General features: G+C 45.0%; 1 long non-coding RNA gene across 3 annotated transcripts; it reads left to right on the forward strand.

Moving 5' to 3' along the window:
- Positions 1-1,625: 1,625 nt before the first annotated feature.
- Positions 1,626-7,764, forward strand: LOC104581747. Of its 3 annotated transcripts, none has more exons than XR_001407454.2 (5): positions 1,627-1,971; positions 2,251-2,327; positions 2,548-2,808; positions 2,902-2,960; positions 7,468-7,764. It is a non-coding gene; the product is annotated as an uncharacterized LOC104581747 (long non-coding RNA). The 3 variants fall into 3 exon arrangements; XR_002962107.1 differs by having other exon boundaries at positions 1,639-1,971; positions 2,548-2,573; XR_002962106.1 differs by having other exon boundaries at positions 1,626-1,971; positions 2,548-2,960.
- Positions 7,765-24,940: the final 17,176 nt, after the last annotated feature.

Here is a 24,940-nt window from a genome sequence, read left to right on the forward strand (position 1 = left end):
CCTGCAGTGGTATGTTTTGTCATTCGTATTGGAGGGTCTCCCATTTTTATCTACATCTATCTATGTTCTGTCATCATCACATCCTTATTGTCATGTCAATTTACACATTTTTTCACCCATCCCCATAACTGGGGCAACATATTCATCCGTGTGCTTGGCATGTCAACATTTTTCCCCCTGTTTTGCCCCTGGCAATTTATCCTTTATGTGATTGGCAACTTAATACCTGTTTGCCCCTGGCAATTTATCCTTTGTGTGATTGGTTGTATTGGAGGCAACTCATACAGTTATCATGGTAAATCCATTTTTTTCCCTGAAAACACATGTGGAATATTGAATATTGTAACAACCAAGCTTTTGTTTTGCACACAGGATAACATTCACAATGCGCACAGATATAATTTCTGCAAGTTTGTCATTGATCAACTCCATGAAGCATTGTCTAAGAAGAAATTAAACAAGGGTTGTCGTCTTTACCTGATGGTATGCAAGTTTTTGTCTGTTGGTCCCCTTATAATGATGACAATTTGTTGCTTCCCTTTCCCATCCATGGACTATTGAGGTGGGTTTTCACTTTTTTTTATGCAGCTTTTGTATGTTGATAGCCTAGACATAAGTGAGCTTGGCCTTGTTGTGCCAACCGCCCCGCTCGGAGTGAGCGCATGGACCAATCAATTGATTGATGGTCATCCGAGCTGACACGAAAGAAGATGGCTCTTTTGGGAATCTCCAGGTTCAGCTATGCGGTTTTTATTTTGATACCTTTTTGTCCTATCGGCATGTCAGTTGTCACTTTCTCTCTTTTTTTTGGCGCACTAATTGTGTGTGTGTGTGTGTGTGTTTGTATCAGCTCGTTTCTGACTACGCTGTGAACTATACCTTTTTTGGGGGCCCTCAACAGTTTTCTAGGTGGATTCGTCTAAACAGCCACCCTAACGTCAGGCCAAAGGTATTCTGTTTTTTGTTTTGCCTCCCCTGCTTTTTTCAAAACTGTTTTTCTTTTGTTGCAACCATAAGACAACCTTTTATTTTGTTCCTTAAGTCTTTTTTTTCTCCCAATTATTGAATGTTCTTCTTTTTTGTAGATGCAGAAGAAGGTTGAAACACTTGTGGGTCAGTTTGCTTCAGGGATGACGTCCCTACTTGGCAACCTCGTGCAAGGATGGCCTGGGCTGACACCCCGAAAGTGAAGAAATGTCCCGTCGGCTGCATGCAGTAACTGGTGGTGTGCCGACGCGTTTTCGTTCTGCAAGGGGCAGGTTTGAGATGGATAGTCAGCCAAGTGGGTCAGAAGATGATGACGATCATGATTACGTCAGTGATGATGATTCGGTCGGCAACCCCCACTACACCACGGTACAGAATTCCCGACTGGCGTTGGTCAGGAAAAGTCAATATATGCCGACAGACTGTTGGTCGGGAAAACTCTCTACGGACTGTTGGTCGGTAATAAAACCATAAGACGACGTAATGTTGGTCGGGAATGGGAAAAGATTTGCAATCAGACAGTTTGTCGGCAATACACGCATGCGTGTCAAATATTCGGTTGGCAAATAATGCCGACCAACGCTTGGTCGGGCATGCGAAATCTTTTGAGCTTCTTTGCTCTGCCCGGGAAAAATTTCGCTCTCAAATTTTCTGAAATCCCCACCCCAAGTCCCTTCGGCCCCTTCCACCACGCGCATTGCCCTAGATTTTTCTTTTCTCCCCCACGCCGCCGCCACTCTCCACCTCCGCCCCCCACGCCGCCGGTCATCTCCACCGTCGCCCCCACACGCGGCCTACTTCTACCACGGGCCACCGTGGCACCACATGTGCTCGACCGTCGCCGCCCCCATCGTTCCTCTCCACCGCAGTCCGCGTCCTGCCTGTCACCGCTGCTACTCTTCCTCCCCGCCGCCACAAGAGTTGGATCACCACCCCGCCCTTTCCCCTCGTTGAGGTGGTAGTTCGCCATCCCAATTCCCTCAGGTGAATCTCTCTCTCCCCTACGATTGATTTTGCATGATGATGCGTAACTTCAATGGTGCTCTGCTAGGGCTGGGGTCGTGTCCTGGGAATGGGTGTTGGTGGGGTGTTTGTGAAGCAACTGGGGGATGAAGGGATCTAGATAAGATTCTTTATGAACTGAATAATTTCGCTCTTCGTTGTTTGGGGCAGAGAGCCATTATTAGCCCATGTCCAGCAAATGTTTGTTGAAATGCTTGAACAACCAAAAAACTTCATTCTTGTATGATTTTTCTTTGACAGGAGATTGCTAATGAAGCCATTTTATGTTTCTCGGTGTCATCTTGACAGAAATTGAGCAGATAATGAAAACAAGTGATGTAAGACCCCTTTCTTTTGTATTATTCTGGAGTATAGCTATTTCTGGCTGCATACTAGTATTTTTCTCCTGCAAATTCTTCAGCTCATATTTTAGAATATAGTGCTTTCTTCTCCACCAAAGTCTATTGTATACTTATGTTCAGTATTTGTTTTGACTTGATAATAGTAGAAAGGAAAGACAGCAGTAAGGATACTAATTGTGGTAAAAAATTTCTTCAGGAGGCAACAACGCGGGCATCTTCTTTGTGAGACCATCTACTACCTCCATGTGTTTCTGGTTATGTTATTGTTGTAGCAAGAGTTACTATGGAATCACTAGTGATTAAGTGATGATTTTTGCAGGAGTTAATATGATACAGAACAATACTTGAGTATATATTGTTAATTCAGAGAGAGTAGTTCTAGCAATGTTTGATTCATGAGTGATGCTTGAAATTTCAGATTTACTATGGTACAACACAGTATTTAATTTAGTAGCAGGTGCACTTAATTAAGTTTCAGTTCCAGTTCCAGTATTTTTGTTAATTTACTTATCTGAGAATAGTAGGATGCTGAAAATTCTGTTTTTAATAGGCTTTTTGTCAGCTCATTGGGCAACCCTTATTAAAAATTGGAGATCTACGGAATCCAAAGTAAGTCATCCTGCTTGCATATCTAGGTATATTTGCCAATTTGCCACAGTGGTAGATCACTATAACAAGCAGATCAGTTTTCTTGCTGAAATAATTGATGGATGGAGTGCTGAAGTGATCCTTCCCCTTACTAGGGTTCGATATCTGTGTTTACTGTGCTAGTCCCTGAATCGACTCACTAGTACACACAGTTTCATGATGAAATGTACAGAAACAAAGGTCTAAGTACTTTATTACATCGCATCATCCAGAATTTAAATAGTACTTACAATCTCGCATGACCTCTTGGGCCAGCATAAAACAAATACTGTTTCATCATCATAAAACAAGGTTTCAAAACTGCAGCGGAAAAAAGGTAGATCATAAGGGCCACACCACTCCAAGGTGAGAGCATGTTGGAATGTAAGCACATGACCCACGACAAAACGACGAACCTCACTCATCGTCGGATCCACCTGCATTGTTAATTGCAGCCACTACGTGGTCAATACATTTGAATGTATTGGCAAGCTCACTAGAGTTATAAAGGACCTACCAAGTATATGCATAGTTTGGCTAAGTGAGGTTTGGCTATTTTGCATAAAAGCATCATTATTCAAATCCTATCATTTTTAGATAAATAGTTTTGAATTCTGTTAGACACGGGGTAGAAACACCCATGCTCTTATTAACCTAGAGCACATTGAGTAGAAACATCAATGCTCCTACCCGGTTCAAACCATTCATTTTATTAGGAAATTGGAATGAGTGAGACCTTCCTTACAGCCCCAATATCTAGTTGCTTATAATTGTCCGTACCAAGGACACGGCTAAGTACTTAGTTTGACACTCTCGAGAGGTGGTACACTTTACCCACAAGAAATCGACGTGTTAATCCCTTGCTGTCCTCAGGGTAGAGTTGCAACGGCATCGACTACAGAAATTTTCAGAACATAATCCCCCAGACCACCTGAGGGACGCGCCCCCACCTACACTGCTACATACCGATGTCACCTCGGATCCGGGTTCATATTTCTTACATCCATCCTGGTAGATCCCATAATAGCATGTGGTTGTACTGGAAGCTACTAAACAGGAAACTAGTCCAGTCTCTGGTTACCCCGGGTGGCATTCCTCGGTTGCAACGCAGGCGCTCCAATAGAAATGGCGAGACGACTCATAGAAATGGACCCATAGAAATGGACCTGACGCCGCATACATCTCCACTTCCTCAAAGCAGCCCACCCAGGACGGTTCATTGAATTACTTGTTTTGCCATACACTAGGAAAACTATATTTGTAATTCAATAGTATCACATTGTAATAATACCGCCCTCGTTTATTATCATAGCATAGCATTTTACTACTACGATGGCAATTGGTGGTGAGGACATGGCCAAGGTATCCTATACTACTATGACAAATCATAGTTAGCATAGATACAATAATAATCCTGACAATGCAACTAATAAAATCTAGTGCATAATAAAATAATGGGTTGATGATCAAAGTGAACTTGCCTTGATAGTAGTTGGTATTCAGACACTCTTCACAGTCACACAGTTCGCTCTCCGAGAAAACTATACAATGAAGCAAACATACACATACATAAACACACCATACAATCAAAAGATTATGTATGCCATGATACAATGCAAAACATGTGACATAAGTTTGGTTTATTTTATTGGGGTGATCTATTGATCCAATGCCTTGAGAATTAAACACATGTAATTAGGGTTTTAAACAAAAAGCGAAAGCTAGGGTTTAAATCCTAAAATGAGGTTTTATTTGCATCTGCAAAGCAATTTAATTCAAAATATTTATTTCTCTGTCCCATTGGACAGAGGACATTAAACTAAAATTTTGGGCACTGGTTTCATTCAGAAAGGACTTCTAAATAATTAGTTATGATTTAAATGGCATAAAACCCTAACCTGTAATTTGAATGTGATTCAAATATTCAAATTTGAAATTGGACAGTGCCAAAAGATTCTAAATTTCCTAAGGATTCCAAAAAGGCATGGATCATTAAATTTGGCAAAACAGATTTAAAGTCATGATCATTTGAAGTTATTCGGGCCTATCTGCAAAAGTGCCTTTTATTAATTTCGGGGGATTAAAAATTACATTTTTATTTTATAAATCCGGGTGCCACGTGTCAGCATCTAAATGGTGCGTACCGGTTTGGCTAAAAATTAAAACGGGATCTAATCTTAGCCCTCGGATCCGGATCGGACGGACGAGGGGAGTTCTAGGGTTTACCGGTGGCGGCGGCGGTCACCGGAGATGGAGGGGATGGCGGCGCGGGCACGGGGACGGCGGCGCGGGGTGCTCCGGCGACGTGGGTGCGACGGGGAAGCGACGGGCGAGGGCGGCGCGGCACGGCGGAGACGGGGGCGCGGTCGGCGGCGCTCGGGGACGGCGGGGTCGGCGCCTAGGACGAGACGGGCGGGCGGCGCGGTTGGCGGACGGCGGCGCGGCCTCGGGCGTTCGTCGGCGGGGAGCTGCAGGGCACGAGAAAGAAAAAGAAGCGCGTCATCTTGACCGCGAGGGAGAGAGAAGAAGAGAGAGATGGACGGCTTCGAGGAAGGCTCACCGGACTTTGTCGGCGAGAGAGAAAACGGCGGCGCGGGCGGTCGGACTCCGGCGAGAAATCGGGGCGGCCTGGCGGCGCGATAGCGAGGGGGAGCAGAGGGGAAGAAGAGAGGGGGTCGCGGGGCTTAAAAGGACGCGCTCGGGCGTGCAAAAGGAAGGGCGGAGCGAGGGGAATCCGGCGGTGAGCGCGCGGCGGACGCAGGGCTTTCCTTCCGGGGAAGAAGCCCCTGACTGGTGGGCCCCAGTTGTCAGCGGGTGCAGGCGCGCGCGCGCGGTCGGGCGCGGTCGAATTGGGCCGGTTCGGCCCAAAGTGGCCGGGCCAGTCCGTTTGCTCCCTTTTTTTTTCTTTTACCCTTTTCTTTTTCTGTTTTTCTTATTCCTTTGATATCTTTTGATTTTGAACTCCAAATTGGTCCAAATAAATTCCAGAAAAATTGTAAAATCATGTTCTACCATGATACAGCTTTTGGGAGTAGTTTCTGTTCAAAATAAAATACACAAAAATACAATTGCCATATAAATGCTTTTAGGTCCATATAACTATTTAAATAAAATACTTTTTCAACTCCAAATAATTATCCAAAAAATTATGGGATAGCTTATATATGCATTAAACCCCTTTTGTACATAAAACCTATTGGTTTGAAAATCCAAGGCTAAAAAGGGTGTAAACCCTAGGGTTCAAAATGAAACAAAGTCTTTTAAAGCCTTTTTGAGATTCAAAATTTGAATTCAAATATGCAATTGTGGCATGATGCTTATGGATGAAATGCACATGTAAAAGTTTGAAATTTTTGGGATGTTACAAGTGCTGGCCTAAAGATTGATTTGGAATGCATATTTCTGCATGCTGTGCTGAATGTCATCATTCCTTCCATGATGTGCCGAATTTTTTTGATGAACTGAATGTCTGCATCCCTTAGCTGCATTTTAGATGCATTTGTTTGGCCAAGTCATATGCATAAGATTAGTTTTGCTAAGTCGTATGGATAGGATTAGTTACTGCTCAGTTTTCATTTGGCATATGGATACACATTCTGAAGAATAGTATGACCCAACTAAAATCTGTGAAAAGAGTGAATACATATGGATGAGAAGTATAGTGTTTTGTCAACTGTACTACTATAGTATAGTCTACAGAGTAAACTTCCATATACACAAGCAGGGGAACAGACCACTAAGAGACAGCATCCGGTAAACTGTTTTCTAAAGTTCTGCATAGAAACTCTAAACCATATCCATGGTGAAGAGCCTGTTGAAAGGAGAACCAAGTACAATGCTTTAGAACTTGCTCCATAAAAGAACATCAAAAGTATTGTCACATCTTCTGTCAGTAGTAGTGTTAGTCTCTGTATGTATTTGTACTGTTGGATTTCTGCAGCTCCAATATTCTATTTGTCTGTATGTGTACTTGTATTTTTGCTGGAGCAATCAATTTCCTGAAACACTAGAAAGCATTACAAGTTCAGTACTGTTTCTTATGCCAGTTTGAAAGGACTACAATATTTAAAAGTTCCTGGATAATTGAATTTGTTATATTGATAGTATAATGTATGTTTTCTGTTTGCCGTGTAACCACTTTCATGCACTTTGATAGACTAATGTATCCAATTTTCATGCAATTTGCTTTGTAACGACTTATCAATTCCTTTAGTTCTGATGGGTCTACTTGTTCTGTACAGCTAGAAAATGTGGTTAGTTTCTCAAAAAAAAGAAAATGTGGTTAGTAGAAAATGCACAGCTACTGTTCTGTAGAAGTACATTAATTAGTACAAAAAAAGAGAGTAGAATCTTTTGAAAGTAAAATAATTACGTAGATCTGCTACTATATGTTTTTTGTTGGATTAGTTAATTAGTGTTGATTAATATGCTTATGTGCTAATCATTAATGTCCTCCAACTTCTAACTTATTATTTTTCTTTGTTATTAGTTTTGTAGATCCAACAGACTAGGATCTATCGAGACATGTTTGCCTTTTGTAGGAAGGAAATACACAAGAGAACATAGTAGCCGGTGGTTGACATCAAGATTGCACAATGGAGGATTGATGTTGGAGATGAACCTTTTAGCTATCATTTTGTAAAACCGGATCAGTATGAACTTATAGTCCCTAGTTTTTTCTCTATCTTGGTAGTAGTGAACTTAGATGATGTTTCATGCACAGTTTGTAAATGCGATGAATTAATGTACCATATTATCAGTTGATTAATAATATGCATGTTGTTAATTGGTGGATTTTGGATGGACAGAAACGTCAAAAAGTTGATTTGCAAAGCACCTTGTAAAGGCAATTGGCAGAAAGCCTACCATATGATATATAGGAGTTGGTCGGGAAAATCAATGTCGTCGAATTGTTGGTCGGCAAAGAGTGTTGACAAAGTCAACAGACAGTTGGTCGGCAAAGCGCGTACCATCAGACCGTTGGTCGGTAATGAGTAGTCGGTCGGGAAAAAAAATGTTGGTTGGGAAAGATTTCTTAGTGCCGACGAACAGTCGGTCGGTAAAAGAATGTTGGTCGGGAATGACCTTTGCCGACAGGACTTTCGGTGACAGACGATGTTGGTCGGGAAAACCCATTCCCTACCAACATTCTGTCGATGAATGTCCTTTTCCCGACCAACTTGTCTGTCGGAGATTCTGTACCGTGGTGTAGTGCCCAAGGACGATGGGTCTGACAGTGACAAGGATGATGACGACCTGCACCATGCCCCTCAAGATGGTGGGAATCATGACGATGCAATGGACAAAGACGACGGCCATGGGGGAGACGGCAGTGGTAATAAAGCCATGGACAACAACGAGTGCGCCGATCAAAATGCCAATGTCGAGGCAGTACAGAACGATGAATCTGGGACAGGCGGAGGTGAGCTGGACGCTAGAGCAACAGCGCCGAGAAATGTGAAAGATGTCCATCGCGGAGCCGCCGGAAATGCAGCTGGTGAATTGAAGTTAAAGAGGCAGATGTACATTTTGTTACATCTTCTGTTGTCATCATTTTCTTTTTTTTTATGGCAACTGCAGCTGTGATTATATGGCAATTCTGGTCAAAAACAGTGCGGCAACTGATATGATGTAGTGTCTGGAGGCAACTATAGCTGTGCTGATATGGCAATTTTGGCCAAAACAGTCCGGCAACCGACATGCTTAGATGCACATTTAATAGATGCACATTGCTCCGTTTTTATATTCATGTTGTGTTGTAGTAACTTTACCTAGTTGTCAACCATACGATGATGATTTTTGTATTCATTGATCCAGGAGCGAGTCGTCATCCGATGATGATTTTGTGGATCACAAGAAACCGAGGTATCCCGTTCTCCTATCCAATACCTTATGTGGCACGCCAAGTATATGATATCTGATGTGTCAATTTATATATTTATTTATAACAATTTCTATATTATTATTGGCAAGTCAAGTATTTTTTTTTTTGCTCTCATATTATTTTGTTTTCCAGAGTTAGTAAGATGGTTCCAACAAAAAGCACTAGACCTGCAAGGAGGTCCCCTCGGTTTTATCCAAATAAGGATAGGACAGACGGCGGGGTCTCAACTGTTGCAGCTCCTGCCCTCGGGAAGTATGAATGAACCATTTTTTATATGGCAATTTGTTTTCTGTTTTTTTAATGGAATTTTATGAATGTTTCAATACATGTTTCATCTGTTTGGTACACATTTTTTAAATTACTTTTTTGTTTTCCTTCTCCCAGGGTTGCTAAAAAGGTGCACATGAAAATTGTTGCACCTTCCAGGAGTTCTCCTCGTTTATCTCGCAAAACAGGGGGGCCCCTAAATGATGATGTAACCACCGCAGCTTGCATCCCTAAAATGTACGTGTATGCCCGACCCCTCTCCCTCCATGTTAGTTTTACATGGCAACTACAAGCATGTAGTGATGGCAACTTTCTTTTGTTTTTCCTGTTACCATAATTTCTCCCACCAGAGTCACTAAAAAGGTGCATCCGAAGGCTACGGTACCTGCAAGGAGTTCTCCCCGCATTGCTAAAAAAATGGATGGGACATCAAAAGATGATGCTGCCCGCATTCATGAAAAGTATGTATAAAACTTTTGTCCCGTAAAATTCTTTTTCATTCATTTTTTGCTGTGTTTTTTTTTGTGTTCTCATAACATGGCAATTCCACCATTTTTCGATGTGGCAACTTTGTATAATTTTAGTTGTTCAAGCAAAGGAAGCAAATGCTCTCGATGGACTACGCAAAACCACTGCCGTGTTTGATAGGCTGCGGGAAATGCTGAAAGTACCAAAGGCGGGGGATGGCCATAGTGTTGATCCAACAAGTTTGACGGCACCGGCTGCAGATGCTGGCGTTCCAAGCGCTGCTCTTGGGTCTGCTGCCAGGGTTGTAGCCATTGCATTGCCAGACCCTGGGGCCGTCACTGCTCCCGACAGCAGGCGTGTTGAAGCCTCGTCCCCCGTCGTCAGGTTAGTGACAAAGCCGGTTGATATTGTCTCCCCCGTCGTCGGGTCAGCGTCAAGGCTGGTTGATATTGTCTCCCCCGTCGTCGGGTCAGCTTCAAGGCCAGTTGATATTGTCTCCCCCGTCGTCGGGTCAGCTTCAAGGCCGGTCGACATCGTGTTACCTGCTGTCCCGCCACCCGAACTCCCTAACTCAGACGGTGCATCTGAAACGGTTCAAGCAGGTGCAGCAGGGGGGGATTTGGTTGACAAGCCATCGCCAGCAGGTCTAGAAGCTGCGGAGGGGCTGGTTGGATTGCGCACAGGCATGTTCTCTGCTTCCCTACTGTTTGCGAACCGCACTGTTGGTCAGAATGAAACTACAGTGAAGAAACACACAAGAACAAAAGCTGCTGTTAAATTGGGGCTCGGGAGGGCAAGTGTGATCTCAAGGCGGCAATCAGTAGCGACTGCTGCTGGTGATGCATCAGCACCAGCAGGCACAAGCGACGGACTGTCCAAAAAGAAATTTGATGCCCATGGTAGTACCCGCCATCCGATGGCATTCACCCCACCTTCGTGTGATCTTTGTATAAGTCTGATAGCACCGCAAGCAAGCACACTCACGAGCGGGAGTGATCAAGTTAGAGAACCTGACTCCAAGCAAGCAAAACACGTGTCATTTGTACTCCCAGATGAGAAGGCTGGTGTGCACTCTATTGCCCATTAGATCCTTTTTTTTTTCTCTTTTTACACATTTTTTTAATGCCATGTGACAAGTTTTATGTTCTATGTGGCAATCTTATCTCCTTTTCTATTTTTTTTTTGCAATAACTCAGGTGCGCACTCAGACCAGACCAAGGGAGCCGATTTTACCTGGGGTCACCTGCGTATGTATCTTAGGGAGAGATCGATATTTTTGACGCTTTCGACTTAGAATACCGGAAAGCAAACGCGGCCTCCCTGTATGGTTCTGCAGGTACTATAAATTGACAATACGTGCGTCCATTTTTTTTGTTCATGCTTGCCACACATCTTTTGCATTTTTTATCCATGGCAACTTGTGATTTTCTTTTCTTTTTGTCTGGCCAAATCAGCGTGCAGCTCCAGGTTCCTGCCCATGAATCCGCCCATCTTTTCTTGCGCTTTCTTCATAATGTGCCAGCGACAATTCCTATGTCTTGTTTCTGGGAAAACCTTTGATATCGCGTTCCTCATTGCAAAGTCTTGGTCTGTTATGATATTTGCGAGTGCAATTCCATCCATCGCTTCCAAGAATGTATTGAACAACCATACGAAGCTGAGGGTGTCTTCGTTTCGCAGGAACCCACACCCAAATTGAACCGACTGACAATGGTTGCTTATTCCAATGAAAGGCGTGCACGGCATGTTGTACTTATTTGTCAGATATGCAGTGTCAAAGGAAATGCAGTCGCTGTAGTACTTGTATGATCTCCTGGCTTCTGTGTCTATCCAATACAAGTTGATCACCCTATCTTCATCATCTAGCTCGAAGCTATAGAAGAAGTCATCATCCTCTTTCTTCAGTTTTTTGAAATACCAGAGCGTATACTTCATGTCCATTACACAATGCTCTCTCCGCAGTGCCGCTCTGAAGTTGGCCATGTATGTTCTTGTGTACGACAAATCGTTCAGCTTGCCATGTAGGGTTGACAAGATCTGCATCATTTGGCTTGTTCGAAGGTTGCAAGCATGCATAAGCTTCACAAACTCCCTCTCTTCCCTCGGCATGTGGCGGTGCTATTGCAAGTACTTGCCAAGATCGAATTTCTTTAACACATTGTGGTTGTACTCTTCCTCAAACGGCTCCACGATATATGTTGCACCATCCAGCTTTACCTTCATTCTTGCGTGGCAACCAGTCCTTTCTGTAATGTTTCTTTTCCTTTTGGGGACCACTGATTCCGGACGCTGTGGGTCCTCCCTTTCTTTTTTGTTCCTGCCTGCCAAGTAACATACGAACTGAGCTCGGCTTGTTTCGCCACTCTTTATAGGCCTCTGGTAATCTATCCTTATGCCAAAGCCGTTCCATCTTGCATAGTCCAGATAGTGTTTTCTAGCTGATGCAATGCTATCGAACTCATGCCCACTGCTGGTTTCGCAGGAGCTGACATCACGTCATCAGCATCTTCGTCATCCTCATTGTTATCTCCATCAACTGCCCTTTCTCCACTCGATCCATGCGACAAAGGGGTTTCTGGCACCGTGCCTGTCCCGACATGTTCAGTGTGCGTAGGCCCCCCTATAGGACTTGGATCTGCACAAAATTACATGAAAACAATGTAATGTAGGCGAAGAAAAATCAACCAGCGCGTTCTGCGGAAAACTAGCAACCGATGTAGTCGTTCCATGGCAACTACAAGCTTTTGCCATGTGTGTCGTATTGTCATGGGCAGCTCAACACCTTACCACGCGGCAACTTTAGAATTCATGTTATGGCAATTTCATGTCAATTAAAATGGCAACTCTTTTTTACCTCCTGCCTTCTCTTGTTGAAGTAGCACACGGGTGACACTGTCAGCAAACCTACTCAGTTCTGAATGCTCCATGTCAGTGCGCGGACCTGCAGCGGAGTAGTATTAGAAAAAAAAATTAACTGGGGGTGGGGAGGGGGTAAAATGACAATGGACACCCTGTTGTCTTGCCTTTTCTTTTCTTTTTTTGTTTGCTATACCTTGCAGCAACACTGGCTCATGCAGCATATCTGTGTGATGTGGTCCCTTTTCATACGCAATGCGTTGACCTGTAGCATCAACCGCAACCTCATCTGCATCGTGCGGACCTGCACCAACAATGCATGATTTACTTCACATGTATGTAATTACAGTATCCAGTGCCTGGCAATTTTTAGCATGACATTGATGGCAACTTTTAAGTTGAGATGAACCGCAGCACATCATTTCTGACCAATAATCAATCTCACGGATGCAAGTGTTTTTTTTTTAAAACCTTGCGAAAGCGATATGACTTGATGTAGCAGCGGTAGCAGCGGGTATGAGGCATGCAGTCCATCAAAGGTTTCCGCCAAAACATCATCCGGGGTCAATGTTGCGATCCTTTCGTTTTTTTCCTTTTTCGCAGGCGCCCTCCTGTTTAGATAAGGAAATACATCGTCAAACTAGTGCGCACTTTGTCATTGCAAGGTCAAACCATTGTAGCAGTTTTGCATAGTTATTTGTTTATAATAACCGCAGCAAATTAACCATTTGTGTTCTTCACATACATGCACGAGGGAGGGGGGGGGGTGTTGTCACGGTACGTTGCTGTTCTGGACAACCTACCAACACACCAGGCTGTGTTTGGACAACATTTGAAGTGGGGCCAGATATGTCTGCACATATTAATATGTTTTTCATTTTCAGCTCTTTAAAATGCAATGCAGCAACTATATAAATGTTCATAGATGTTCGATGTGCCAGGAACATAGTTATGTGGTTGGGTTTAGATATAGGACTATATGGCAACACGGTCATGTAAATGTTGAGATGGTTTCTGTTAGATGGCTGCTAAATGTAAACAGAATATGGTGTCGTTTTCGTAGGTCAGACCGTACAATCTAAACGATCATGTGGCAACTTTAGATTCAATCATCTGGCAGGTTTACCTGCATGCATGGTGGTAATGGATTGGGTTAGCTACTGGGTTAGAGTCAAAATATCCAATTATGCTAGATATTGTTGAGATGGTTTTTGTTAGATGGCTGCTACATGTAAACAGAATATGGTGTCGTTTTCGTAGCTCAGACCTGGCAATCTAAACGACCATGTGGCAACTTTAGATTCAATCATCTGGCAGGTTTACCTGCATGCATGGTGGTAATGGATTGGGTTAGCTACTGGGCTAGAGTCAAAATATCCATTTATGCTAGATATTGGGTTAGTGTCAATCAACAAACACACACACTTAGGCACATGTAATCCAGAATCAACAGCATGCATACACAGCCCATAGTTGAAAGTACTCAGATTTTATAACAACCACAGTTGGAATAAGCAATTCATCCAATTTTTCAGCCGGAGGCAGGCATACTTTTCGTGCATAATTAGGACAATTATCTTGGTCTGTACGCAGGATCTTTAAATCATCGTTTTTGTTTGGAATCGAGTGTAGGCAGTGGTTGCATAGTTGGATTTGGGGAGGTTGAGAAGTTGGGGTCACCTTTTTTCTGGAGATTTCTTTCTCGAGAGAGGGGATTCAATCAACAATGTTGGGGCATGTTCTTCATCATGTTGGTGGCAATTCTACCTGTTTTTTGGCGGTGGATTTCTGATGCTTTTTGGCTGGAGAGGAACCCCTTATGGCGTGGCTGCCATGGGCGCCGCCATGCCCTAATCCCCCCTCTCCTGTTCTCTCGTCCTTGTCCTTCTCTCCTTCTCCAGCGGAGTCGTCCCGTTCTTTGGAGGCGGAGTCTTGTTGGCAACTTGGAAAGAAGATAGAAAACCAGGCCCCAACCAACCGCAGGCCTCAGTTTGTGGGCTTTTTTTCGCTGGCAATTTTGAGGCATCCATTATGGCAACTCTTCTCCTTTTTTCTTCCCCGGGCCGTAATTGAACTTCACGCCGAATCGACAAGGCTTGGCAACTAGCGTCGCGCCAGAGCGTTCCAGCGCGCACGGTACGAGCTCGTGCTCGCGCAGGAAGAAGCTGGCAACTAGCGTCGCGCTAGAGCGTTCCAGCACGCACGGAAACAGCTCGCGCTCGCGCAGGAAGAAGCTGGCAACTAGCGTCGCGCCAGAGCGTTCCAGCGCGCACGGTACGAGCTCGCGCGCTGCTGCGCGCACGCGCTCGCGTGGCACCCTGACGTGGCAACCAACGTGGCAAGTCCGTAGTTCACGGCGCGACGCGCGGCAGGTTTCTAGCACGAACGTCGCGCGGTATTCCAGCCCTACTTCAATCTGTTGGATCATGCATATCGTATACTATCGTCTATCTGAGGTGAGCCATGCAATATGGCCTATAAATAAGTAAATTGGATATAAGTACTCAATTACATGACGGATGTGGTATCTGGCACGCCCCATCTGACTTGTCCAAACTACATCGCTCAAGCCAATCAAAAATTGAGATATTGGAAGAAACCAAAAAATCACGTCCACTGACGCGCCATCAGCCCATCATCGACGTTCGCGCCGCTTGCCATCCATGTAGTGGACACGTAGAGCCGGCGCCACTCGAGGGCGCTGTACGTCTTGGCGGTCATATGCCTGAGCGGCGGCGGCAGCACTCCTATGTATGGCGGGTCACGGCGTCAGGTCGGCGTCGGAAATAGCAACGGCAGAGGATCTGCAGCCTCAGGACAGTAGTGTGGATATTGTGCATTCGACAACAAAGTCGTCTCCTTCTGCACGGTGGACTATACCTCTGTATTCTTGATCCGTAGATATTCATGTTCATAAAAAAAATTGCATCTTATAAAGTTTTACTTTGGACAAATTAAGCGAAAACATCGATCTTATATTTAGAAACGAAGGATAGAATAGTATATTGAACTGCTCTCTCTTGCCGCATAGGCCACGTGCTGTCATGTGCTGCTGCATGCCTGCCGCAGCCGCTACACGTCCGCCATAGCATCTTCTCCGTCGCGCGGCGCCGCACGGCCGCCGCACACGGGTGTCACCGCCACTCATGGGCACCACCGCTGCACACGCCGCGAGGTGAGAGAGGAGAGGCCAAGTCAGTGAGATCGACATAGATGGGATCGGGGAGAAACAGAAGAGAGGGGGAATTGGGGAAGAGGTTGAAGACGAGAGAAAATCGGAGAGGTTGAAAACAGAGCGACCATGTGATTGGATCCATTCGGATCTTAAAGCAACGCCGCCCGATAAGACATAGTTGGGCACGTGCCCCACCTAGAATCTGAGAAAAATAAATCAATAATTTTGATATACTTTCCAATACTTCATATTTTTCCACCGTTGGATTAACTAGGTTAGATGGTTACTAAAATCGTCAACCATCGTAAAACTGTACTTATTTTATTGTTTATTTTGTGGAGCTCCGACGGAGCGACTCCATTGTCGAGACTCTATTGTCGGAGATGGATTGTGCTGTGCTGAAGGTAGTTGCCGATAAGCGTGGTGGTCGAAGCAGTGGCCGGAGGAGCGGCGGCGGCCGGCGCACTGCGTCTGCATGAGGTCGCTGTTGATGTCGACGACGGCTTGCACTCGATGTCGTAGTTGTTGATGGCGACCAGAGCAACCTCGGAGCTATATGGAGGGCCGTCCCCTCCGTCGGATTCACAGTCTACGGCACAGACGTCGCGCTGTTGGCGCTCAACATCTACGTTTCTTTGTTTTTCTCCTATATCCTAATTTTAATTTGCGTGCTGTGGGACGAAGGATAGAGGTAGTACAACCATGCATATATGTCTCGGCCCTGTGATTTCTTCTGTGAGTCATATATTTATAGGACTGGGTAACCATAAACACGCACTCAGTGCATAGTGCATGAACTAACCAACTGAAACTGCCATCAATCAATGGCAATAGCATGCGCACATGTAATCAATTAATTTGGATACAGCTAGGATTAAAAGGAGATTATATATATGGATCTTGTATTTGGATGATTCCAATCAAAATAGAGGGAATCTCATATATAAATACCATCTAGAATTTGCCCAAATGATCAAATATCAATCAGAATTCTCACTTTCCAAATTTCCCACTTCAATTTTGCACGGCGCGTATCGATCACTATCATCAGTTGACCACCAGTTGACCGTCAAGTGGCTGATGAAAAGACGATTTTGCTCCTGGCACCTTTAAACAAGATCCGAACATCACGATTTTGCTAAACTCATGACGAAAATTATGTAGCAGTATAATGAATATTTGTTGCTTACTATATATATTAAAGGTGATGCGGGCTTAATTGTCTTTCCATAAGCCACTTAACGGTCAACTGACGGTAGTGGTTAATTGGACACGGTGCAAAATTTAAGTGGTATATTTAGAAGGCGAAAATTCTAAGTTGTATTTGAGCATTGTCCTAAGTCAATCTTCCAAGTTTGACCACATTTATAGGAACATATATTAACATTTATAATATCAAATAAGAATACTATGAAAATATATATCATAACTAATCTAATAAAATAAATTTGGAGCTATAGATATTGGTAGGTATTTCTTCGCAAAAAAAGGTATTTCTATAAATTTGATCAGACTTTATAAAGTTGAACTTATATATAGGACAAAGAGAAATTAAACATCGATCTTATATTTAGAAATGGATAGAGTAGCATATTGAACTGCATTCTTTTGCCGCATAAGCGTGCTTGTTGGATCCATAAAGAGAGGTGCACACACACAGATGCCATGCTCTTGTCAATTACTAGAGTACTCCAATTACTATAATACATTGCTGAAACAGAACGCTAGCCAGCTGAACATTCCGTTTAGGCGAAACACATCCATCCTCATGCTCATGCATACTAGTCATTATTTAGAAACGGAGAGACAGTGCTAGTTTATTATTCATTAAGTGGTTCTTGGACGCGAGAACTCCATTGTCGAGATCCATCCTCGTGCATAGTCCTTATTTAGGAACGGAGGCAGTACTAATCTATGGCACGAAGATGGGTAGAGCGACTCTATTGTCGGAGATGGCAGAGGACACCCAACCATATTGTGCTCTGCTGCAGGTAGTTGCCGATAAGCGTGGTCTCCCTCATGCATAGCCGGTCAGCGTGTTCTCGTTCATGGTAGACTCTGGTCGGAGCAGTGGCCGGAGGAGCCGCGGGAGGCGGCAAACTGCATATACATTAGGTCGCTGTTGATGTCGACGACGACTTGCACCCAGTGTCGTTGTTGTCGATGGCTACCGGAGCAACATCGGAGCTGTATGCAGGGCTGCCTGTTTCGCCGGCTTCGTGGCCTACAGCGCAGACGTCGCCGGCGATTGCGCTCAACATGTACGCTTCTTTGTTTTTCTCCGATATCCTAATTTCAATTTGCCTGCTGTGGGACGGAGGGTAGACTTATACAACTGAAACTTGCATCAATCAATGGCAATAGCATGCACATGTTGAGCGCCATCGATCGGCCCTGTGATTTCTGTGAGTGACTCTTTATAGGACTGGTTAACCATAAACATGCCTGAAGCGCATGAACCAACCAACTGAAACTTGCATTGATCAATAGCGATAGCATGCACATTTAATCGATTAATTTGAATAATTAATCAATAGCAATATATGGCCTTGCCGGCGGTTAATTTCTGCTGAGGCATGCAGAAGACCTTCCTCGACCTGAACTGTTGGAGGCCAACTTTAGTACCTGACACAGTACATGACTACTTTTGTGAACAATTTTTGAGCAATTTCTAAAGAGATGAACAACTTTTAAGAACCATATGAGCAACTATTGTGAACTATATGAACAGTTATTGTTTTCTGTTTTTTCATAGACAACGGAACATATATTTGAATGTTGCCTTGTATAAGCATTTCATATAAACTGTATGAACAATTCTTCTAAGATACATGAACATTTTCCTTGGACGCAAGAACACCAACATATTTATATTCTAAAATGTATCTTAAGGTCAGTTTTAATGTTGCCTGTTGGAACATATTTTAGGAACTATATAGCAATATATTTTTAAACGTACATGAATGATTTTTTAGTTATCTGGATATTTTCTAAAATTATATTCTAACATACGGTTTGAAAGATCACGGCGCAAAAAGCGTGTTGAGTCAAATGTTACAGTTGTTATTAATCTATTTTCCCGTGTATTATGGATGTAAGAAGAATACTCTGTTTTGTGTAAGAAGAATGCTCTTTCTTTTTTCTTGTGTAAGAAGAATTGCTGCTAACCGTGGAAGGTCAGCCCGCAGAACCCCATCGTCGGTACGGCTGGAGTAACCACGCAGCGGTACTCCGCATCCTCCAGCAGCTTCGTGGCAAATCCAAACGGTACCGTGGTCCTTTTCAATTTGGTCACAAACCCAAACCAATTTCAGGTTTTTCACCTCCGCTCAACATGCATGCTTCTTTGTTTTTCTCCGATATCCTAATTCTAATTTGCCTGGTGTGTGGAAGGAAGGAAGGATAGAGGATTAGAGGTGCAACCATATATATACATACTCGATTAACAGGCATGCAGCGCATGAAGCAACCAACTGAAACTTGCATCAATCGATAGCAATAGCATGAAGCGTTTGAACTTACCAAGTCTGAAACTTGCATCGATCAATAGCATTAGCATGCCACCTACATGAGTGAGCGAGAAGACCTTCCTTGGCCGTCAACTGTGTTGGAGGCCATTTTTTTTGGGGATTTTTATTTCGTGCCCTCCATTGCTTAGTTCTACTCAGTTTTGTCCAAGGCTTAATACATTGCTCGCTTCTACCATTCATTCCTTAGACAAATGCTCACAAATACTCTCACGGCGCACCTGTTAACGGTCAAGACGCTTTGACCGTTTGCTGCTGACGTGTGGGATCGGGTTAAACCCTGACTGATGGGGCCGACCTAGCTACTAACATGTGGGGCTGAAGCAACAGGAAAATGATCCCTTTGACTGTTAGAGGAAATGATTAATTTGCAAGTGGGTCCACCGTCGGAAGGAAAAATCCGGCGGCTTCTGGCTACTGCCTCGCCGACGCTTTGCCGTCGCCGGAGTTGGTCTCCTGCGCGACACAGGCCAGACAGGGGGTGGGGTGTCTAGAAGGCGCAAGGCCGCTTCACTCTAAGGTGGCGCTTGAGCTTCTCGTTGCCGAAATCTTACTGGCCGCGGGCTTGTGCGGCGCGGCGGAGGGCGATACAGAGCACAGGATAGGCAGGAAAGAGGGGCAAAAGAATGAGTAGGTCATCACGAATCTGACGAAGGCGTTGGAAGGAGTGGAGGAGCATTGCCGTGAGCACCTTGACGCCGGCGGGTGGCGAGCAGAGAAGAGCAGCGACGCGGGGATGACTCGGATCACGCGAGGCTCGATGAGAATCACCAGAAGGTTCAGAGTGATCAGGTGGAGCTGAGTGAGGTGGCGGTGGATTCCGGAGGTCGCCGGAGAAGGAGATCTACTCGGTGGCGGCTACTGGCGGGAGCTGAGGAAGAAGATTGTGATGCGGCAATTGGAGGCACCTCGGGTCGATAAATTCCGTAGGAAGGATCTCAAGCCGATGCGGGTCTCTTGGGCAAGGTGCCGTGCCTCGTGGAGGACGCTGGCCACGACGGCGCAAGGCAGCGGCGCATGAGCGCACTCTGGACGGCGTGAACGCCGTTCGCGTTCCGGCCAGAATAGAGCACGATAGGATGCGCGGCTTGCGGATATAGCTTCGGCATGTCTACGAGGTCATGGCGTCCAAGTTTAGCGGCTGAGGGGAGAAGCGACGGTGTCACGATGGACGGCAGAAAGAGTGGCCAGGAAGATGCCCATCCCACGATACGGCGTGCGCCTGAGAAACTATACTAACCGAGCTAACAACTTGCTCGTGATTGCGTACATGCAACCAAACACGTAGACAGCTGCAAACGCCAAGATAGAAAATGATTGCTCGTGATTGCGTACATGCAGCCAAACCACTTGTGTCATTTTGGCATTATGAACAAACATATGAACTATGTCTAAAAGTGCACTAAGCAGCATGAAACGATTGTTGCCCCTTCGTCGCCTCCTTCGGTCGCATGGAATGCGCTCATCTGCATGTACGCAAGGTGCGGCCGCCATGCCGACGCCCCCAGGGTGTTCGATGAAATGCGAGGTGCCTACTTGCACGACCCAAAACCGCAGCGCACTGTATACCAGTCCTCGCAGAAACCCAAAACGTGTGTCTGAGCTTGTCCTCCGCGCCTGTGAGATGCCTACCTCCGGCAATGGCTCGGTCAGCCAGCCGCATGGAACGCGCTCGTCTGCATGTATGCAAGGTGCGGCTGCCTCGCCGCCCCCCCCCCCTAGGGTGTTCGATGAAATGCGCATGTTGTCGAATCATGTCAAAATTTGAAAACTCATCACATGACTTTGTATGAAAGTTCATGCACAATTGGCATTAGTCCTCCATTGTAATCTATTTAGTATGGAAGTTGAAAAAAAATCAATTACCTATCTTATTTGGGGTACTTCTTTCATAAAAAATGTCAATTTTGACACCTAAAAAAATTAAATTAAATATGTATAGCTTAAAATTAAAAACTTTACTTGGAAATCTTGTTTACAATGATAAGACCCATGTCTGTGCAAAATTTGGTGAGGAAATAAAAAATGAGACATGCATATGCCCTAAGATTCATTCATTTAGCTTAGAACTCATTAAACTTCATACATGATAGGGCATTTTGTGAAGAGAATTTCTTCCATTATGTTTAATTTGAGGTTTTTAATTTTTCCTACAAAGTAGTACACATAAAATGACTCCATGCAAAAGGATTTCAGTTTTTCATTTTCTAATATTTTTTACAAATTGTGGTCAAACTTGCATGCATGACTATTTGATGTTAGGGTTTGGTTCTTTCAACTTTATTTCCTCAGGGCAGGTACAATCATACTAGCACTACATTAAATGATTTTTTCCATATTGTTTGAACAATGTATAACACACTTGTAGTTGAAATTTTAATTACTTAAGGTAAATGTCTAGAAATCCATTAAATATATTAAAATAGCACAACGCCTCCAAGATTCATGAAATATCGGCATTAGACCTCCATTATAATTCAATTAATATTCAAGTTGAAAAATTCAAACTATCAGTTTATTTCGGGTACTTGTTTCACAAAAAATGTCATATTTCACACTTAAAACAATTTGATGAAAAATTTATCACATAAAATTAAAAACTCTAGTTGGCAATCTTGTGTACAATTGTGAGACCTATGTTGGTGCAAAATTTGGTGATGAAACGAGAAACTGAGATATGTATATGCCATATGATTGCCTCCAAACCCCCAGCTCCCAGCTCCAAACCCCCAGATCCAAACCAAGCTCAAAACTAGATTTTATAGCTTAGCTTCATCTACCCATCTCCCTTATACCCTTCTTCCTCTCTTTCACTGTGAGTGGGCCTAGCCGCCTAGGGACCCTGGCAGCCTCTGTCCTCCGCTTCTTCCTAGCTCATCTCTTTCCTCTGCCACTACTTGCCATGGCTGGCATGCACTGGCCACGCGCAGGCACCCCGGAGTTGACCTCCACGATGTCGGTTCTGCGGTTGCTCGCCACCTTTACCACATTGGAAAGCACCTCAGCGTCCTCCCTTTTCGCTCTCCCGCGCCACGCCCGAACTGGCACCCGAGCTCGCACGTCGCGGGCGTGACGCGACCGGCATGAGTCAGCTATGCACATCCCGCGTCAAAATTGGTGTCCACCGCGACGCCGTAGAGCTCCCCTCTGACCCCGAGACTGCGCATCATGTGTCCCAAGCCGCATCTCCTATGGTTGCCCCCGCCGCCGGGAACACGAGTGGCACACGTTTTGTTCCGCGTGCGTCCGGTGCACGCTCGTGCACCGCCGCCTTGAACGGCCGGAACACCGAGCTCCTCAAGCCACGCCACCATGTCTAATAGACTCGCGTCGCCGCATTGAGCCACCCCATGGAGGGAATCTAGCCCAATCGGCCCCAATATCCTGCGCCCCATCCATCTCCCCCAAATCCAGCCAACCGCGCCGCCAGGCCGATCTCCTCATGCATCCAAAGATCCTTAGACTGTGTCGCTACCTCCATGAGCTTCGTATCGTCAAGACGAACCAGACAGTGCCGTCCAACGAGTCTCCCGCGCACTGAATCCCCGTGCTGATTCCATGCTCATGCCGCCGGCCACCGCCGTTGATGGCCATGCTTTGACCACCCATGCACTACAAGCGCACCACCTCTCGCCCGACGATGCGCGCCGCCTAAAGTCTCTTGTCGGGCCCATCACACACCTCGTTGACGAGCCCGGAGCTCCGCAGCTGCCTTCAAATGGCTCGAGTCGGAGGAAAAAGAACATGGACGTGGCAAGTGGTCGGCCCCACCAATCAAGGTTGAACCCGGTCCCACACGTCAGAAGCAAATGGTCAAAGTACCTTGACTGTTAACAGGTGCGCCGTGAAGGTATTTGTGGGCATTTGTCTAAGGAACGAAGGGTAGAAACGAGCAATGTCTTAAGTCTTGGACAAAACTGAGCAGAGCTAAGCAATGGAGGGCACAAAAATAAAAATCCCCTTTTTTTTTCCGTGAAGTTGGAGGCCAATTTTGGCACCTCGCCATTTCTTCCCCGGAACAAAAAGGATCGGACGGCTGTGTACTCACGTCACGTGGTTCCAGATTGGATAGGTTAATTTACCCAGCAAATATATGCTCTGATTGGGCAGTTCATAGGAGTTTCGATTGATCCAAGAGCTACATTTTTTTCTTTTTCTTTTTCTTAGCTATATGACTATATCATGTACAGCGAGACGAAGCAATTTTCTTAGAGTCTACTGGGTTGCAGATTGACGGGTGCACAGGTACGTTCTCATCAAAGGCTATATCCCAGGAGTGGGGTAGATCGAGTCTACTGGGCTGAGCTTATGGTTATGGGCCGTGGCCCAGCTGCTACAAGGCAAGCTGATCTCGTTCACAGCAGGGAGTACATGTTATACAAATCTACGTCGGTTAATTCGGAACGGAAGAAATATATGTTATAAACAAAAGTTTTGTGCATGTTTATGATTGAAAGGAAGAATTTAAGCGAGAACGGTGCTTAATTAAAAAACAACAGATTTTTGCTACGGATATGAACGCCACATTGGCTGCAATTCTAATGAATCCCCAACACATCTGGCCTTGGATTGCCCACGTTGTTGGGTATTGATGTTGTCGGGATGGAGCAGATTGATGATCTTTCTATTCATGACAAAACTCTTGCTGCTCAGAACAAGGTGCCTGTTTTGGAAGTGGTTGTTGTTGCTACTCTTTGGAATAACTGGCTCGCAAGAAACCGCAAAGTCTTTGATGACCGAATTATCCCTGCGCACCGATAGTTGTGAGGCAGTGTTTAAAACCTTGAAGCTCTGGTTCTATCGCTGAAAAACAAAAGAGAAGATGGCTGCTCATTATTGCTGGTTGGAAGATTGGTGTGACTAGCTTGTTTCTCTTCCTTTCTTCTTATGCTCTTTGCATGTTCTTTTTGTAATTTCTCTGGCCGCTGGTCTGTCATTGTAAAATGTCTGGAACTATTTGGATTCCTCTTTTATAAAAATTTAGGTAGGGGCCTCCTCTCCCGACCTTGCTAAAAAAAATATATCATATGTTTATAATCGTCTTGTAATTAGAGTCTTGATGATCCTATAGTCAAGAATAACAACCGGCCACCCGTACCCGCCGTATAGCTCCTCCGCCAACGAAGATGTCATCCCCACACCATGATCGGACAGACGTGGTCCGTATCGACTCAAGGCGGAAGGTCCCGGCAATCATCGACGACACCCGTACGCAGACGAAGGTGTGAGTCCGGCCGGCCGGGTAGCTGGTTTCAACCGATGATGCCAGCCCCGGCCCGTTTTGCAGTCGCTTCGGCGTCGAACGTCCCGGCGGGGATGGCCAGCCTGCACCTCCCATCAATGGGATGCTCGGAGTAACTATGTAGCAGTAGTTCGTCTCCTCCATCGGCTTCACGGCCTGCGAGACAGAAATGGCCGCCGGTGACGCTCAACCCGCATGATTCTAATTTGCCTGCTGTGGAAGGAATTGAAGGAAGGATCGATAGAGGTGCAACCATATATATATGCTAAGGTAAACAGGCATGCAGCAGCGCATGAAACTAACCAACTGAAGTTTGCATCAATCAGTAGCAATAGCATGCAGCGCGTGAACTAACCAACTGAAACTTCCATTGATCAATTGCATTAGCATGCCACAGGAGTGATCGATGGAACTCCCTTGATTTCGATTTCCAATCGGTTGGGTCACGCATCATATAATACTCTCGGTTCATCGGTTGGGTCATGCATCCTACAAGTCTTAGTATACTATAAGCAGAGAATTCTTTGGCTTGTGGTTGAGCCA

The sequence above is a fragment of the Brachypodium distachyon genome, chromosome 1 (assembly GCF_000005505.3).
Source record: "Brachypodium distachyon strain Bd21 chromosome 1, Brachypodium_distachyon_v3.0, whole genome shotgun sequence".
Taxonomy (NCBI): Eukaryota; Viridiplantae; Streptophyta; class Magnoliopsida; order Poales; family Poaceae; genus Brachypodium; species Brachypodium distachyon.